Consider the following 11083-nt stretch of genomic DNA (forward strand, 5'->3'; position numbering starts at 1 on the left):
GACAAACGAGACAGACAGACAAACGAAGGGACACACGAACAGACAGACAGACAAATGAACTGACAGACGAAAAGACAGAGAAGACAAACAGACAGAGAATAGTGAACACGATTTCCTTCCAAATTCGTTTGGAAAGGTAGCAAGATCTACGGACATATTTGTTCTCATTTAAAATGGTCTAATTTTCCCTCTTTCACCTCTGTATTTTTCAAAGCTCCATCAACTGCAGTTTGTAATATCGCTTTCCACCCCTTTAAAAACATATTAAAGGATTTTGGCTCTTTCGGACATAATACGAAAAATCTAGAGACATTTGTTTTCTCAGAATGTACCAAGACACACTTCGCTATTAAAATTTTATTTTAAATTTTAAGGTCACAATCAAAACGTTAATTTTGATTTCAATTTCAGTTTTAAAAATCTAATTTGAATTTCGATTTCAATATTAAAATTTAAATTTTACTTTTAATTTCACTATTAACATTTTGATTTTAATTTCACCATTGACACCATAATTTTAATTTTAATATCACTATTAAAATTTAATTTTCATTTTAATTTCACTGAAAAATTGTAATTTAGATTTTAAGTTCATTATCAAAATTAAAATTTAATTTTAATTTCACCATTAAAATTTTAATTTTACCAAAAGATTTTAATTTCAATTTTAAATTCACCACGAAAAACTTAATTTTGATTGAATTTTTCACCAAAAATATTTTAATTATAACCTTAATTTCACTTTCAAAATTCTAATGTTGATGTTGAAATTTAAAATTCAAAATTTTATTCAGATGTTAATAATATAGCCAAACACTTCTTTCTTGCTCTTTCATCATAACTGTCGTCTGTCTCCCCTTGCCTGGTCCAATCTAATTGTTAAGACCCTCTAGACTGTATGAAAAAATTAGAGATGAAAAGAAGAGACTTATTTCTTGTTCTTTAACCAGAAAAACATGTCATCTCCACCCTCCCTTTCCCCTCATGAATATGCATATGTGACATTTGACACGTGAATTGCCATGTGTCACTGGTGGCATGTTAAAAGCCAGAGTTATTCGATGAAAGGGCTTTTTCTGCGAACACACGAAGCACGTAAAAGTGAGGGTGATTGACTTAGTACGAAAACATCGCATCGCTCATTCGAAGCAGGACGGGACGCGAAGGTCATAGGCGATTTTGAAACAGAGCGAAAGATGAAGGATAATGTTGGTAAAAACGCGTTTCCTGGAGTTAAGTGAGTTTGTAAAGAAGTGGGGAATGAATGGTGGAAAGATTGGCACACGGTGTTACCTTGGAATAAAGACATAAAACTTTGCTGTTACTAATATCAGAAAGAAAACATTAGAGTGTTTTTATTCATAGTGGGTGGCAGGTCCTGCTGCTAGGAAATTATAAAAGGCGAGTGTTGATTATGAACAAAAGTTGTTTACGTCATTTAAGATAGTAATGCCTTTGGGAAATTTTATCAATATAAATGAATTACAGGAGAAATATAATGGAGATTTATATATATATAATATTATATATATATATATACATTTATATATATGTATATATATGTATATATACAGGCAGTCCCTGCTTACGGTGGCATCGGTTAACGGCGATCCGGTTTTAGGCGCTTGTATAGTGATGCTGTTTACTGGACTTCTGGTCAGTGGCGCCAATCTTTGGTTAGCGGCACCGATATCCAGTTAACAGTGCCGTTAAGAGAGTTAGTAGTGCTATTATCGCCGATTTTTGGTTAGTGGCGATTTTCAGTTAGCAGCACTCGGCTGGGAACAGAACCTCTGCCGTGGACTGCCTGTATATATATATACTGTATATACAGAATCATGAAGCTACAAATGTCGCTTAATATCAAATTCACGCTACCTCAGGAATATCTCCGATGGAGAATTATCACTGAATGGGAATTTATATAAGTGATAAATGAATTGGTACCCGTCGGGACACGAACCCTTGACACGGGCCTATTCAGCGACTCCAGTAGACGTTACCACTACGCCATCAAGAAAGGTGATAATTCTTCATCGGAGATATTCCTGAGGTAGCATGATTTTGATATTAAGCAACATTTGTAGCTTCATGATTATATATAAATCATGGTGTGATAAAAAAAATTTCATATATATATACAGATATAAAGTTTTTCTTGTATTACTTTTAATCAATGAGCTTATCAACTTTATCGACTTTATTGAACAATTAAGGGAATGAAGCTTTTGGAGACCATCCCTTTTACAATTTTGACTTAAGATAACGATAGGTAAAACCTCAATGAATGTTTACATTCGGAATATAAATTTTGTGAGAGAACATTTAATAACAGGAAAAGTGTGGAAATGCACAAGGCGGCTAAAACAGAACACTTTGATTTGGTAATGCCACCGATTTTAGTAGCATGGAGTGCTTTTCCATCTATTATAGTTCTGCTGGTATGTAAATTCTTGGGAGAGAGAGAGAGAGAGAGAGAGAGAGAGAGAGAGAGAGAGAGAGAGAGAGAGAGAGAGAGTCAAATTTTTGCTAGCACCATTCATTTCAGTGTACAGATAGGATATGGAATGGAATGAAATTGATGGTAGTCGTGCAGGAGGGAGCAATACTAGGTTTTTATTAGTTATCGGTAAAAGAAAACTACTGAGATGGCTATTTGTCTGTCCGTCCACACTTTTCTGTCCGCCCTCAGATCTTAAAAACTGCTGAGGCTACAGGGCTGCAAATTGGTATGTTGATCATCCACCCTCCTATCATCAAACATAATAAATTGTAACCTTTTAGCCTCAGTAGTTTTAACTTTATTTAAGGTTAAAGTTAGCCATGATCGTGCATCTGGCACCACAACAACACAGGCCACGACGGCCGGCTGAGAGTTCCATACAGCATTGTATGCTGTACAGAAAACTCGATTGCTCCAAAGTAACTTCGGCGCATTTTTAACTTGTTTATCAATGATAACAGAAAATTGTTGGTGTCAATGTTTGTGTTGGGAATTGTAAAACAATTTTGATGACAAAGGCAATGGATAGAGTTCTCATGGAATAAGATAGGATGAAAACGATGAATTCAAGGACTATTTAAATAATAAGTTCTAAACTTCAAGTGCTAATGAGTTGTTAAAGCGCATGAAAAACTTTCTTGGATATAGAAGACATGACATACTGGAAAAAGAAAACATTATCTATAGTAGTTTCCTTTAATGCAAGAGAGTGAGCTTGTCATCTGCTCACCTCAAATCAGAACTTTAAATTAAATTAAAGAACTGTTTTTTCGATGCTACTGAATCTTGGGATTTGTGAAACATTACTAATGTCTTGTTTAGTGTTTTTCTGGTATTGTTTCTCTTTAAAGTAAGGATGTGTAAAGTGCTCCTCATGCTTTTGAAAAGAATTTTCATCACAAGAATGGGGTTATATTAAAGTTGTGAGATGAACGACTTACGAAAAATTAAAGTAATCAACGTATAATTATGGTAAGAAAAACAAAAAGGTTGGTATAATGAGGAAATACATTATACAGAGGAGGAGATTGAAGGGTCTACTATGAAATTAACAGTATCAGTTAGGTATGATACTGAATATTAATAGAAGAAGCAAAACGAGTAGTTGAATGAACAAAATAATTTATCAAAAAAGCTTAAAGGTTAAACTAAAAAATTCAGGACTAGAACCAGTTACAAAAACTCAATAGAATATATCAGGTATCACTATCAGTCTCTTTATCTCCACCTTGAGCTGATACTGTTCGAATCCAGCATTGCAAACCAGGTAAGGGAAACAATACCAGCAAACACTAAGCAAGACTTCAGTAATGTTTCACAAATTCCAAGATTCAGTAGCATCGAAAAAAAGGTGGCATATTGAAATAAAGGAAAAGGATCATGTAAGAAGAAGATAATGAGAAAAGGATGATTAAAAATACGGAGGAACAGCACAGAAATAATAAAGGCTCTTCAGGAACTTTTGTCTGGCATCAAAGGTCTTGGCCGACGTGATTGTCATTCCTTTCCCCCTTTCATAAGACTCCAGTTTAAACTTCCTACGGCTACGGCCAGCGCCAGAGGTCAAAAGGTCTCCCCCTTCCCATTCTCACCCCCACCCCCAACTCCTCAGCCTCCCACTACTCCCTCCCCCTCCTCCACTCTCTCTCCTCTAGACATATAAGAAAGGATCTTCATTAAACTTTTCTCTCTCCCATTCTTTCTCTATTTTTTTTAATACACATTACTCTACAGAAACGTCTCACAATTTTTAGGGTTTTTTCCTACATTGTACAATTTAAAGAACTAATTAAACAGTATTCTAAATGGTTATTAATTTAATTCTAAAGAAAAATATGAGAATTAGCATAACTGATTCAGTCTATTTTGACTTTGTGCAAACATAACTATAAAAAAATGAAGTTCAACGTATGGTATTTTATTCGATCATAAATTAATCACAATGAAATTGCTGATTTACTCTACAAACCAAATGCAGCTTAAAGAATGAATGAAACAAGTCATGATGTTCTCTGGGACAAGCCAAAGGAAATAGTAATATTCATCCTGACATCTGGTTAAGATAACTAAGTAAATATCATTTATCTATGGAAGAAATAGATCTACTAGTGAGGTAATCATTTAACATAAAGGACGTAACATTATTTAGCATACCTGGAAGGCGTATTGTAGGATTTTGACTGAGAATTCAATTTTATCCTAAAAGAATTGACGGTAGAAAAGCATAAACGTGAAAAAGTTCAAGTGAAAAAGGAAATGATTAATGTAGTGTACAGTTACCTTGGAAGTTTCAAGATCAAGGCTTTCACCATTGAGCCACCTGATCCATTAGTGGAAGATAGGTTTGAATAATTTAAATTCACGATATCATTGCTGTTGCTCCTGGGTTGTTTAAATATGTACGTATAATAAGCTCTCTCTCTCTCTCTCTCTCTCTCTCTCTCTCTCTCTCTCTCTCTCTCTCTCTCTCTCTCTCTCTCTCTCTTTATCCATCTAAATAAACTATCTCTCCTGCAGGTTTATCAATTCTTCAAATGAATAGGCAGCTCCATTCATTTCGCTGTGACATTCTCCTATCTTTGCTTCAGCATGTATAGTATTCGGTCCCGATTTTTTTTCCCGATGCTGTTTTGTCTTCCAGAACGGAAAGACAGGAAGGGGAAAAAAGTAGAGAGTTTCTCTTTTTCACTGCCGTATTCTCTGCCTTGAAAAACTACGTTCATGTCTATTTTAATTTTCAGCTAGAGTGTATTTTTATCGTTGGTATTTTAAAAGTATCAGTTTTCATGTGATGAAATTTGTTTTACGATAATTAAAGTTTTTTCTAATGATGTTTATTTGGTAAATTTTTTTCCAAGCATCAAATATCATGCTCGGGCAAATGCTAGTATAAAAAAATATAATTAGTTTTCTGGCATAAAAACGTTATTGTCTACCTTCACAGTATTTGGTATGCTATAAGAATTTTTATTTGGATTACCATAAAAACCAACAACAACTCTTTGTGGGTCGTCGTCAGTAACCTTTGATGACGTTATCATCAACACTGCAGATAAGGTGTCTTTGACAGCTGATTTTGTAACGCCAGCTATAAAATATCAGTGAAAAGGTAACACTCAAACAACCGCCTTCTTTGCAGGGTGGGAACCACTCTTGTTTGTACGAAATCCACGCCAAGTTCAAAGAGATGTAATCTCAGAGGCTTGCACTTGGAAAATTTTGGGTTTTACTCTTTTCGAGCAAATTGTACGACTAAGAGAACAACGACACAAAATCAAGAGTTACCGGCACAGTAGCACCTCAGAAGCTTGGGGTCTGGCCTTTCTGGTAAGTAACAAAATCGGTTAATTAACAGAGACCTATATTACAGTCTGCACTCGGGTCCTTCCAGATACCGTATAGCCAATAGTAACTCGACATAGCTCCTAACCTAAAGTTAAGTATACCTTAGTTTTACCAGAGCACTGAGCTGATTAACAGCTCTCCTAGGGCTGGCCCGAAGGATTAGACTTATTTAACGTGGCTAAGAACCAACTGGTTACTTAGCAACGGGACCTACAGCTTATTGTGGAATCCGAACCACATTATAGCGAGAAATGAATTTATATCACCAGAAATAAATTCCTCTAACTCTTCATTAGCCGGCCGGAGAGTCGAACCCGGGCCCAACGAGTGCAAGGTCGCAACTCTACCGACTCGCCCAAGGAAGAGCTAGCTCCTAACCTAAACTAACCAGTACTTTGCATTACCATTCAATTTAATAGGCATATCTAGAAATGTATCAAATCTAAAACGGTAACAAGGAAAAAAATTATCATATTATGGTGCCTGATAAGTACAGAAGTCCGCTAAGTTGATGTCTGTTAAGTTGAGGCGTTTCTGATACCCTAAAGACATCAGAAAACAAGCATCGCATCCCCGCGTACAGTTTGCCAGCAATGGTTGAATCAAGCTTCGGCTTCTTCGCCTTGATATTAGAAATTCCTTTGGCGTTCCCATTTCTCTTCTGAATTCCCGACCTTATTTGACTGCGGATAAAAACAATCTTCACTGAGTTCTGGACGCGAACTAATGCCGAGATATGAAGCGCCGAATTATTTTCACGTAGTTTCATTTGAAGGTTATTAAAAACTGTGATTCATTCGTCGCCTGTAATTAGGTCGTGCTAGAATGAATGCAATTTGTTGAACTGAGGAACGACAGAGTTCATAATTCTGCCACAGCTATTTGATTTCTTTGATTAAACATGCCTACTGAAGCAGTGCATCCCAGGTTTGAAGAATTTTCTCTTGCTTCTCACTGGTATATTCTTCATTTTCCTCATTTCCTGTTTCATAAGAACTGTTATGTAATATTGCAGAGTATGAGAGAAACATCCCCAAGAAGGAATATTAAAAGAGCTTAAGAATTAAATGACGTGTATATAATTCACTACGGAACAGATCCCTGTACTCTTTTAAAAGAATATACTCTAATCTGGAGAGTAGTAGTAGCTCATAGTGAAATATTAAAGGAAAACTAAGTATTACCTTGCTACATAACTGAGCATAAAACCTCAAAAAAAAAAAAACCTTGGTTTGGAAAAACCTCTGACTAATCATGACAATAAAGCAAGAAATAAAATCTCTCCAAATCTAAAACAGGAAATTAAGTCCCAACCAGATAAAAGAGTGAAGCTCTTTCTAGGGCCACTTTTTTTCCACGTTCCCCGTTGAGGCTTTGATGTTGCTGGGGTGGAAATACGTTCGCGTTTTTCATACTTCGGGTTTTCCTTCAGGCCATTTTCCTGTACTTTGTCAGTATATTGAAAATGAAGTAGCTCATTTGTATATAAAATGTTTTAAATTTCATGCCAAGCGAGTATGTTAAAAGCTTCCGTCGCCATCAGCGAACAGGAGTTATTACGTAAGACGAACTTAGAGCAAAAAACAAAAAACTTCCCATTACAGTTGAAAGAGATTAAAAAGATACAACAGACGTAATTACATAATTTCGAAAAAATGAGGAGCGTTTTTCAACCATGTACGGTATCGTCTTACTGGGTAATTTACTAGGACCGAAATTTTGTTGTAATCTGTCTTGAAAAGAAAACAGGGAATACATTCATACGCGTTACTGTTCAGAATCTTGTAATACCCTTTTTTGGAAGCGTTTCTTTCATAATTTATATCATTACATGAAAGTTCTTTAAAAGCAGGAAATGAGAAAATAAAGAGTACGTCAGCGAGAAACAACACAAAATTCTTAAAACCTGAGACACACTACATCAACATGATAAAGATGAGCATGCTTTAAAAGGCAAGCAACGGTCTAGCCTAAGGCCCTGTTAGAAAACTACTTGCTTCTGACTTTACTCCAGATATCTAACAACATTTTAGTCTTGTTCAGTTGCTTGATAGCTGTTGTTCAAGTTAAAGAGCCTTCATCAGAACGATTTTTGATAATGTTCTCAGAGTTATTTCTCTCATTGCCACTATTCTCCTCAGAGTTATTTCTCTCATTGCCACTATTCTTCTCAGAGTTATTTCTCTCATTGCCACTATTCTCAGTTATTTCTCTCATTGCCACTGTTCTTCTCAGAGTTATTTCTCTCATTGCCACTATTCTCAGTTATTTCTCTCATTGCCACTATTCCAGAGTTATTTCTCTCATTCTATTCTTCAGTGTTATTTCTCTCACTGCCACTATTCTCAGTTATTTCTCTCATTGCCACTATTCTTCTCAGAGTTATTTCTCTCATTGCCACTATTCTTCTCAGAGTTATTTCTTATTTCTCTCAGTTATTTCTCTCGTTGCCACTATTCTTCTCAGAGTTATTTCTCTCAGAGTTATTTCTCTCACCACTATTCTTCTCAGTGTTATTTCTCTCATTGCCACTATTCTTTTCAGAGTTATTTCTCTCATTGCCACTATTCTTCTCAGAGTTATTTCTCTCATTGCCACTATTCTTCTCAGTGTTATTTCTCTCATTGCCACTATTCTTCTCAGAGTTATTTCTCTCATTGCCACTATTCTTCTCAGTGTTATTTCTCTCATTGCCACTATTCTTCTCAGAGTTATTTCTCTCATTGCCACTATTCTTTTCAGAGTTATTTCTCTCATTGCCACTATTCTTCTCAGAGTTATTTCTCTCACTATTCTTTCAGAGTTATTTCTCTCATTGCCATTATTCTTCTCAGTGTTATTTCTCTCATTGCCAATATTCTTCTCAGAGTTATTTCTCTCATTGCCACTATTCTGTTAGTTCTTGCTTCTTCGCCTACGAGAAATTCTCTTCCTTGTGCATTCAGTCTTTTACTGGTCTTACTTCGCTGAGTTGGAAATTAGATTTTAGGCTTCATTTATGAAATTCGGCCTGCCAAACCAAACACTGGGAGCACTTTCAGCTAATCAGCTCCTAAGACGTTGAAATGAGGGGAGTTGGAGCGTTCGGACAGCAAGAGCTCCAGAAAATGAAGGAGATGGAGTATAGAAGGATCTAAAGTGGAACTTGGGGAAAACCTCACAGTTGCACTGAGAAGTACCAGTTAAGAGAGGTTGGACAGCAAGCTGGAAGTAAAGAAACGGAAATGGAGGTAGAGTAAAAAGCTAAAAAGTGGGTGCAGCTGAGGGCATCACCTGAGGAGCACTGAAGGCACTGCCCCTCGGGGAATTAGATCTTTGGAGCAAACTTCAGTTAACTGAACGGCCTCTGTACCTAATAACCCTTTTAGTTTTCTGTTAAAGAAAACTATTGTGCCGGCTTTGTCTGTTTGTTCGCTCTCAGATCTTAAAAACTATTGAGGCTAGAGGGCTGTAAATTGGCATGTTGATCATCCACCCTCAACTCATCAAACATACCAAATTGCAGCCCTCTAGGTTCAGTAGTTTCTATTTTATTTAAGGTTAAAGTTAGCTATAATCGTTTATCTGGCAACGATATAGGACATGCCACCACTGGGCCGTAGTTAAAGTTTCACGGGACGCGGCTCATACGACATTATACCGAAACCACCGAAAGATAGATCTAGTTTCGGTGCCTTGATTATACGCTGTACAGAAAACTTGATCGCGCCGAAGAAACTCCGGCCCATTTTTACTTATTCATTCTTTTTCTTTAAATTGTATTAATATTTTACTTTATGGAATGTCACACGAACGACGTTGTTCAATCCGCTTGTAAAATAATTATGAATTTTCTTTCGAGGTTCAAGAAACGAACGCTTTGTATAAAACCTTATTTCTATCTTTACATTTTTCATCCTTTGACGACTTATTTCAACATCTTCAATCCTTTTTCTCTCATCGGCATTCAACGCCCAATCTCCGCGCCCACGACGTGTCCAAAGGTGTCTTTCCCATCAAAACGAGGCTTTTACGTTTTTATTTACCAAATTCGAAACTTTCCATTACGGCGATTTACAAGACGTGGACGCAAGAAATCAACTTCTTTATTTCCTACAGTTTGCATTCTCTTAAAGGCCCTCCTGCTAGTTGTATATGAAATTATAATTCTGTTCTGTAATAATGCTTACAAAACAAGAGCACTAGGTGAAACTTAAAAAAAAAAATATTGATATACGAGATGAGGAAATCACTGCCATGTTTGAAGCATAAAACTAAAAGAATGCCTCTCAAAGGACCGAAACTTCAAAAGGAAACGGTGGCAGTAAAACATCAAATGAAACGCTTCGATAACCATAACCGGAAATGAATTTAGTGCTTTCGAAAACCGGACTAAATATTACTTCACAGAAATGTGGAAATCTTTCCTGGGTCTGAAGTTCTTTCTCTCTTTCCTTCTTTCATCTTCTTCTTCTTCCAAGTCTTTGACGTGACGGTGTTGGGGAGAAATTGGTGGTTTTATGTTTTAACTGCCAGGCTCAAAGAAAACTTTTATTTCAGAATTTTACCTCAAGTTTCAGGCATACGTACCGAGATTACATGAACATTACTATTTTGCCTCATTTCACTGGTACCAGATAAGAGATGAGATACGGGACAGAGTCGTAAGTAGGCAAAGAAAATGTTTCCACCATTGGGAAAAAGGACTGACGGCTGACAGTTGACAATGCAGTATACGTGTGATAACGCAATTAGTAACTACTTATCTGAGTTTAGTCTCGTACTAGAAAATTGGGGTATAGAACAATTATAACATGTAAAAAATGCGCCCAATTTTCTTCGGCGCAATCGAGTTGTTTTCTGTACAGCCACTACGGCGTATAATCAAGGCCACCGAAAATAGATCTATTTTTCGGTGGTCTCGGTATAATACTGTATGAGCCGCGGCTCATGAAACTTTAACCACGGTCTGTCCTATATCGTTGCCAGAGGCACGATTATGGCTAACTTTAACCTTAAATAAAATCAAAACTACAAGGCCAGAGGGCAGCAATTAGATATGTTTGATGACTGGAGGGTGGATGATCAACACACCAATTTGCAGCCCTCTAGCCTCAGTAGTTTTTAAGATCTGAGGGCGGGCAGAAAAGGTGAGGACAGAAAAAGTGAGGACGGACAGACAAAGCCGGCACAATAGTTTTCTTTTACAGAAAACTAGTAAAAACGGAAGATATGATACATATTAATACAGCAATA

Source organism: Macrobrachium rosenbergii, chromosome 57, assembly GCF_040412425.1.
Source record: "Macrobrachium rosenbergii isolate ZJJX-2024 chromosome 57, ASM4041242v1, whole genome shotgun sequence".
NCBI classification, from domain to species: domain Eukaryota; kingdom Metazoa; phylum Arthropoda; class Malacostraca; order Decapoda; family Palaemonidae; genus Macrobrachium; species Macrobrachium rosenbergii.